We start from the raw sequence: 7,352 nt of genomic DNA on the forward strand, positions 1-7,352 counted from the left end.
TTGGGAAAGGGGCAGTGGGGTTTGGATGAGGGAGACTGAGCCCTGGTTCCCCGCAGTCCCCATCTGCCCTCAGAGGCCTGTGGGCCCTGGGCCTGGGCCCTGCTGAGGGCGTGGTCAGGGCGGGGGCGAGCTTGGCTTGGGAACCCCGCCCACTTGAAGACGGTTTTATCAACCTCCTTAAAGCCAGCTCTTGCACTGCGGGGTTCCTGACAAGCCCCGAAAGAGGCTGTACCAGGGTCAGCCGGTGTGGCGGGGGGGGAGGGGGGGGCGGGGCAGGGGAGGGGCCTGGAGCCGGGGTGGGACGTGTCCAGGGACCCGGGTGCAGGGAAGGGCTCAGGCTCAGAGCGCACGGGGACTGGGGAGAGAAGTGTTCAGAGGGGGCCCGGCACAGGCAGGCGAGCGCTCCGAGGAGAAGGGGTCCCTGAGAAGGACCCAGGCTGGGAGGAGAGAGGGTCGTGGAGGGAAGGGAAGCCGGCTGAGAGGGTCAGAGCAGAGCCGGGCTTCACGGGAGGAAGGGCTCAGAGCACAGCCTGTGGGGAGAACAGGGGTTCGAGGGAGGCGAGGGAGGGAACAGGCTGCCACACAGAAGGGCAGCTTCAGGGCGTGGCGGGGTTGGAGGGTCTGGGCTCCCCGGGGGCCGGCAGATGGGTGAAGAGGACCCAGCTCAGAGAGGGCCACTGCCCAGTGAAGTGGGGACTCAGGGCGCAGCAGGGGGCTGGGGTTTCTCCACGGCAGAGGGTATCCTTGGGACTTTTGCAGGAAGGGGAAGCCGCCTGGGGGCAAGTGTCAAAGAGATAATGAAAGCAAGGTGGGGCAGACGGAGGCTGGCAGGCTGAGGCCGGGGGTGGGGGAGGGACTTGGGGGACAGGGCGTCCACAGGGTGGGACGGGCCGGGCTTGCAGAGAGGCACGGGCAGGTGAGTGGCCTGGACTCCAAGCAGACGGGTGTCATAGGGCCTTGGAGAGGGACACCTGGTCCCAGGGGCAAAGGGTTCCAACAGGTGAGGGGGTCACAGTCTTCAAGACTGGACTTCGGGGGAGAGCCACGTTATCGAGCGTGGGGCTCAGGGGCTCTGAGCTGGGCGCCCGTGAGTCCGATCTGGGGAAAGCATGGGGGCAGGAACTCCAACGGGGGTGGGCTCAGGAAGGATAGGGCTGTGAGGGCGGCCTGGGGGCGGGGCCTCAGCCAGGGACGGGCTTGTGCAGAGCTGGGCACTCCAGTGGGGGCCTGGGGAGGTGCACCCTGCTCAGGGAGAGGCTGCAGTTGGGGGCCTGGGGGCCGGGAGGGGCCAGAGACTCAAGGAGGACAGAGGCCCTGGAGGGGGCTTGGATAGGGTCTAGGGTCGTGCGGGGACAGGAGAGCAGACAGGGGCCGGGCTAGGCATGCGGACCCGCTTGGTGAGGACAGGCTGGAGGCACCTGGGCTCTGTGGGTGGAGGGGCTTTGGGGAGGCTCAGACACCCACCGGGCCTGGGACTGCGGGGTGGGTGGAGGGCCAGGACTGAGGTGCGGACAGAGCCGGGGGGAGCGGGAAACTCAACAGGCGGAGGAGGGGCAGCTCCCAGGGGGAAGGGGCTCCGCCACGGTCCTGGGAGCTGCGGGGGCGGGGCGGAGGGGGAGCACAGAAGGAGGAAGGGCTCTCCCCTGGGGAGACAGACGCGAGGACTCAGCGAGGGGCTGGGGGCTCAGCGAGGGGGAGGGCGCAGGGGAAGGTGTCCAGGAGACGCGGGTGGCGCGGGCACCGGGGTCTGGCGCTGCAGCGGAGCCCATCCCTGGTCGGCTCTGCCAGCCCGAGGGGCGCCGCTTCCGGTGTGTAGAATTGTGCGCGTTGTGTGCGCGAGCGTGCATGTAGGGGTGTGGGTGTGCGTGTGTAGAATTGTGCGCGTTGTGTGCGCGAGCGTGCATGTAGGGGTGTGGGTGTGCGTGTGTAGAATTGTGCGCGTTGTGTGCGCGAGCGTGCATGTAGGGGTGTGGGTGTGCGTGTGTAGAATTGTGCGCGTTGTGTGCGCGAGCGTGCATGTAGGGGTGTGGGTGTGCGTGTGTAGAATTGTGCGCGTTGTGTGCGCGAGCGTGCATGTAGGGGTGTGGGTGTGCGTGTGTAGAATTGTGCGCGTTGTGTGCGCGAGCGTGCATGTAGGGGTGTGGGTGTGCGTGTGTAGAATTGTGCGCGTTGTGTGCGCGAGCGTGCATGTAGGGGTGTGGGTGTGCGTGTGTAGAATTGTGCGCGTTGTGTGCGCGAGCGTGCATGTAGGGGTGTGGGTGTGCGTGTGTAGAATTGTGCGCGTTGTGTGCGCGAGCGTGCATGTAGGGGTGTGGGTGTGCGTGTGTAGAATTGTGCGCGTTGTGTGCGCGAGCGTGCATGTAGGGGTGTGGGTGTGCGTGTGTAGAATTGTGCGCGTTGTGTGCGCGAGCGTGCATGTAGGGGTGTGGGTGTGCGTGTGTAGAATTGTGCGCGTTGTGTGCGCGAGCGTGCATGTAGGGGTGTGGGTGTGCGTGTGTAGAATTGTGCGCGTTGTGTGCGCGAGCGTGCATGTAGGGGTGTGGGTGTGCGTGTGTAGAATTGTGCGCGTTGTGTGCGCGAGCGTGCATGTAGGGGTGTGGGTGTGCGTGTGTAGAATTGTGCGCGTTGTGTGCGCGAGCGTGCATGTAGGGGTGTGGGTGTGCGTGTGTAGAATTGTGCGCGTTGTGTGCGCGAGCGTGCATGTAGGGGTGTGGGTGTGCGTGTGTAGAATTGTGCGCGTTGTGTGCGCGAGCGTGCATGTAGGGGTGTGGGTGTGCGTGTGTAGAATTGTGCGCGTTGTGTGCGCGAGCGTGCATGTAGGGGTGTGGGTGTGCGTGTGTAGAATTGTGCGCGTTGTGTGCGCGAGCGTGCATGTAGGGGTGTGGGTGTGCGTGTGTAGAATTGTGCGCGTTGTGTGCGCGAGCGTGCATGTAGGGGTGTGGGTGTGCGTGTGTAGAATTGTGCGCGTTGTGTGCGCGAGCGTGCATGTAGGGGTGTGGGTGTGCGTGTGTAGAATTGTGCGCGTTGTGTGCGCGAGCGTGCATGTAGGGGTGTGGGTGTGCGTGTGTAGAATTGTGCGCGTTGTGTGCGCGAGCGTGCATGTAGGGGTGTGGGTGTGCGTGTGTAGAATTGTGCGCGTTGTGTGCGCGAGCGTGCATGTAGGGGTGTGGGTGTGCGTGTGTAGAATTGTGCGCGTTGTGTGCGCGAGCGTGCATGTAGGGGTGTGGGTGTGCGTGTGTAGAATTGTGCGCGTTGTGTGCGCGAGCGTGCATGTAGGGGTGTGGGTGTGCGTGTGTAGAATTGTGCGCGTTGTGTGCGCGAGCGTGCATGTAGGGGTGTGGGTGTGCGTGTGTAGAATTGTGCGCGTTGTGTGCGCGAGCGTGCATGTAGGGGTGTGGGTGTGCGTGTGTAGAATTGTGCGCGTTGTGTGCGCGAGCGTGCATGTAGGGGTGTGGGTGTGCGTGTGTAGAATTGTGCGCGTTGTGTGCGCGAGCGTGCATGTAGGGGTGTGGGTGTGCGTGTGTAGAATTGTGCGCGTTGTGTGCGCGAGCGTGCATGTAGGGGTGTGGGTGTGCGTGTGTAGAATTGTGCGCGTTGTGTGCGCGAGCGTGCATGTAGGGGTGTGGGTGTGCGTGTGTAGAATTGTGCGCGTTGTGTGCGCGAGCGTGCATGTAGGGGTGTGGGTGTGCGTGTGTAGAATTGTGCGCGTTGTGTGCGCGAGCGTGCATGTAGGGGTGTGGGTGTGCGTGTGTAGAATTGTGCGCGTTGTGTGCGCGAGCGTGCATGTAGGGGTGTGGGTGTGCGTGTGTAGAATTGTGCGCGTTGTGTGCGCGAGCGTGCATGTAGGGGTGTGGGTGTGCGTGTGTAGAATTGTGCGCGTTGTGTGCGCGAGCGTGCATGTAGGGGTGTGGGTGTGCGTGTGTAGAATTGTGCGCGTTGTGTGCGCGAGCGTGCATGTAGGGGTGTGGGTGTGCGTGTGTAGAATTGTGCGCGTTGTGTGCGCGAGCGTGCATGTAGGGGTGTGGGTGTGCGTGTGTAGAATTGTGCGCGTTGTGTGCGCGAGCGTGCATGTAGGGGTGTGGGTGTGCGTGTGTAGAATTGTGCGCGTTGTGTGCGCGAGCGTGCATGTAGGGGTGTGGGTGTGCGTGTGTAGAATTGTGCGCGTTGTGTGCGCGAGCGTGCATGTAGGGGTGTGGGTGTGCGTGTGTAGAATTGTGCGCGTTGTGTGCGCGAGCGTGCATGTAGGGGTGTGGGTGTGCGTGTGTAGAATTGTGCGCGTTGTGTGCGCGAGCGTGCATGTAGGGGTGTGGGTGTGCGTGTGTAGAATTGTGCGCGTTGTGTGCGCGAGCGTGCATGTAGGGGTGTGGGTGTGCGTGTGTAGAATTGTGCGCGTTGTGTGCGCGAGCGTGCATGTAGGGGTGTGGGTGTGCGTGTGTAGAATTGTGCGCGTTGTGTGCGCGAGCGTGCATGTAGGGGTGTGGGTGTGCGTGTGTAGAATTGTGCGCGTTGTGTGCGCGAGCGTGCATGTAGGGGTGTGGGTGTGCGTGTGTAGAATTGTGCGCGTTGTGTGCGCGAGCGTGCATGTAGGGGTGTGGGTGTGCGTGTGTAGAATTGTGCGCGTTGTGTGCGCGAGCGTGCATGTAGGGGTGTGGGTGTGCGTGTGTAGAATTGTGCGCGTTGTGTGCGCGAGCGTGCATGTAGGGGTGTGGGTGTGCGTGTGTAGAATTGTGCGCGTTGTGTGCGCGAGCGTGCATGTAGGGGTGTGGGTGTGCGTGTGTAGAATTGTGCGCGTTGTGTGCGCGAGCGTGCATGTAGGGGTGTGGGTGTGCGTGTGTAGAATTGTGCGCGTTGTGTGCGCGAGCGTGCATGTAGGGGTGTGGGTGTGCGTGTGTAGAATTGTGCGCGTTGTGTGCGCGAGCGTGCATGTAGGGGTGTGGGTGTGCGTGTGTAGAATTGTGCGCGTTGTGTGCGCGAGCGTGCATGTAGGGGTGTGGGTGTGCGTGTGTAGAATTGTGCGCGTTGTGTGCGCGAGCGTGCATGTAGGGGTGTGGGTGTGCGTGTGTAGAATTGTGCGCACTGTGTGCGCGAGCGTGTAGGTGTCAGCATGCATGTGTGTGTAATTGTGTGGGAGTGTGGATGCATGGGTGCGCATATGTGAGTGTGTGGCACGTGTGTGCACGAGTGCGTGTCTGCGTGTAGGTGTGAGCGCGCATGTGTGTGTGCGTGCATGAACTGTGTAGGCATCAGAGTGCACTTGTAACTGTGAGTGTGTGGGGGTGTGAGTGTGCATGTGTGTATAGTTGTACGTGTGGGAGTGTGAATGCATGAGTGTGCATATGTGTGTTGCATGTGTGTGCACGAGCATATGCCTGCATATAGGTGTGAGGATGCATTGTGTATGTGTGTGCGTGAGTGTGTGTATGTGAGTGTGCATTGTGTGTGCGTGCAGGGGTCCCTGGGAATTGGGGGTGAAGCCCCCAGGCCAGCCTCAGCTCTGCCTCCCTGGGCCCTCTTGCCCGGCCCCACAAGCAGCCTGTGGACCTGGGTCCGGCTGCGTGGGCTCCCGCGGGCAGCTGGCTGGCACAGGGCAGGCCCATCTGCTGCGGGTTGTAGGTAGGTCACGGATTTCTGAATGGTTCAGGATCCGCTCTGCAGTGCGGGGTGGGAGTTGGTGCTTCTGGAGACAGAAGGGGATCCACTGCGCCTGCAGCCCGGCTGCTCCCTCATGTCCTTCCTGGGCGTTAGCGAGGGCAGAAAGGCTTGGGGCTTCCCTGGGAGGGGCAAGTAAGGTGAGCTGCCTCTGTTCCGGGCAGAGGGGAGGACAGACCTGGCTGGCACAGGCTCCCACGCCTGGGAATTCGTCCATCTGTCCGTCCAGCTGTATGTCTCCTGGGCTGCTGCACCCTACATTGTTTGCAGCCCGTCCTGGGCACTTCCAAGGGCACCTGATGGCCTTGGAGTCAGGAGGCCTTGGCCAATTCCCCGCGTGGCCTCTTAATAGCAGTGATCTCGCTTCACTGAGCCCATTTCCTCATCCGTTCACAAAACACAGCAAAACAAAACAACATTCAAATAAGCGCAGGAGCTGGGCGGAGGCTGGCCTTCGGCGGGTGAGAAAGAAGCGCTGTGTCCCTAGCTGTCCCCGTCTGTCCCCGCATGCCCCGCCCCCAGAGGCACGGGGCCGCGCGGGCTCGGCCCGGTGTCTGGGGATGGCACAGGCACAGAAGGCCAGTTCTCCATCTGTGCAGTCTGCACGAGCTGCTCACGATGACCCCGGCTCCCCTTTCTGGGTCTGGAGAAGTCCAGCCTCCTCATCTTGGCATTCAAGGCCCTGCATGACCCACTTTTAAGCCCTCCCCTAAGCTCCCCAAACGCCCCGGCCCCTGCCATTCCGTGAGCTCCCTGGGCGTCAGGCTGCCCCCAGCCTGGGGCCTTTGTGAGGCCCGGGTTGCCCCCACCCCCAAAGGCTCTGCTGCCTCCCTCTGGCCGAAACTTCCTCCCATCAGAGAGCCCCCGCCCCTGACCACAGCTGCCCACCTCTGACCCAAGACAGAGCTGACCAAGTTGGGGGGCAGAGGATGCTGGAGGAATGGGTGGATGGACAGAGGGTGCATGGGAAGGTGAATACGCACCAAATGTTTCAGGAGAAGAACACTTCACTCGCAGCTTGGGCGTGAGGTTGGGGTCAGCCCCGGACACTTCTGGGGGAGGCAGCATTTTCCCTGGGCCTTGAAGTGTGGGTGAGGGGACAGGAGATCATAAACTAAGACACGAGGGTCGGGCATTCGAAAACAGCAGGGCCCCATCCTCTGTGGGAAGCAAAAGATGGTCCAGGAAAGGCAGACTGAGGCCGTGCAGTGAAGGACTTGGAATTCCATGGGAAGGCTATGGGGGACACAGAAGGGAAAGGTGATCAGAGCTGTGAACTCTGCAGCCAGGGTGGAGGGAGCGGACGAGACAAGCCCAGAGGCAGGGAGGAGTGTGGGTCCGGTGTGGTGGTCCAGGCGAGAGGGCACATGGCTTGAACCAGGGCAGGGGTGGTGGCAGAGAGGAGAAGCAGATTGCCATGAGGACACGGCAGCCGCTCATTTTGGGCCCAGGAGGCTGTGAGACTTCTCAGCGACAGGGCAGTCAGAAAGAATAGATTAGGGGGAAGGATACTGTGTCTGTTTCTGTATATGCATGCTTGCCCACTCCCTCCTTTCTGAATATCATCCATCCATCCATTCATACATATGTACCTGCATCTACCCATACATCCATCATCATTCCATCCAACCACGCACCCATCCATCCACTCATCCTCACATCCATCTATCCACCCGCCCGTCCGTCCATCGATCCACCCCCCC

The sequence above is a fragment of the Physeter macrocephalus genome, chromosome 18 (assembly GCF_002837175.3).
Source record: "Physeter macrocephalus isolate SW-GA chromosome 18, ASM283717v5, whole genome shotgun sequence".
Taxonomy (NCBI): domain Eukaryota; kingdom Metazoa; phylum Chordata; class Mammalia; order Artiodactyla; family Physeteridae; genus Physeter; species Physeter macrocephalus.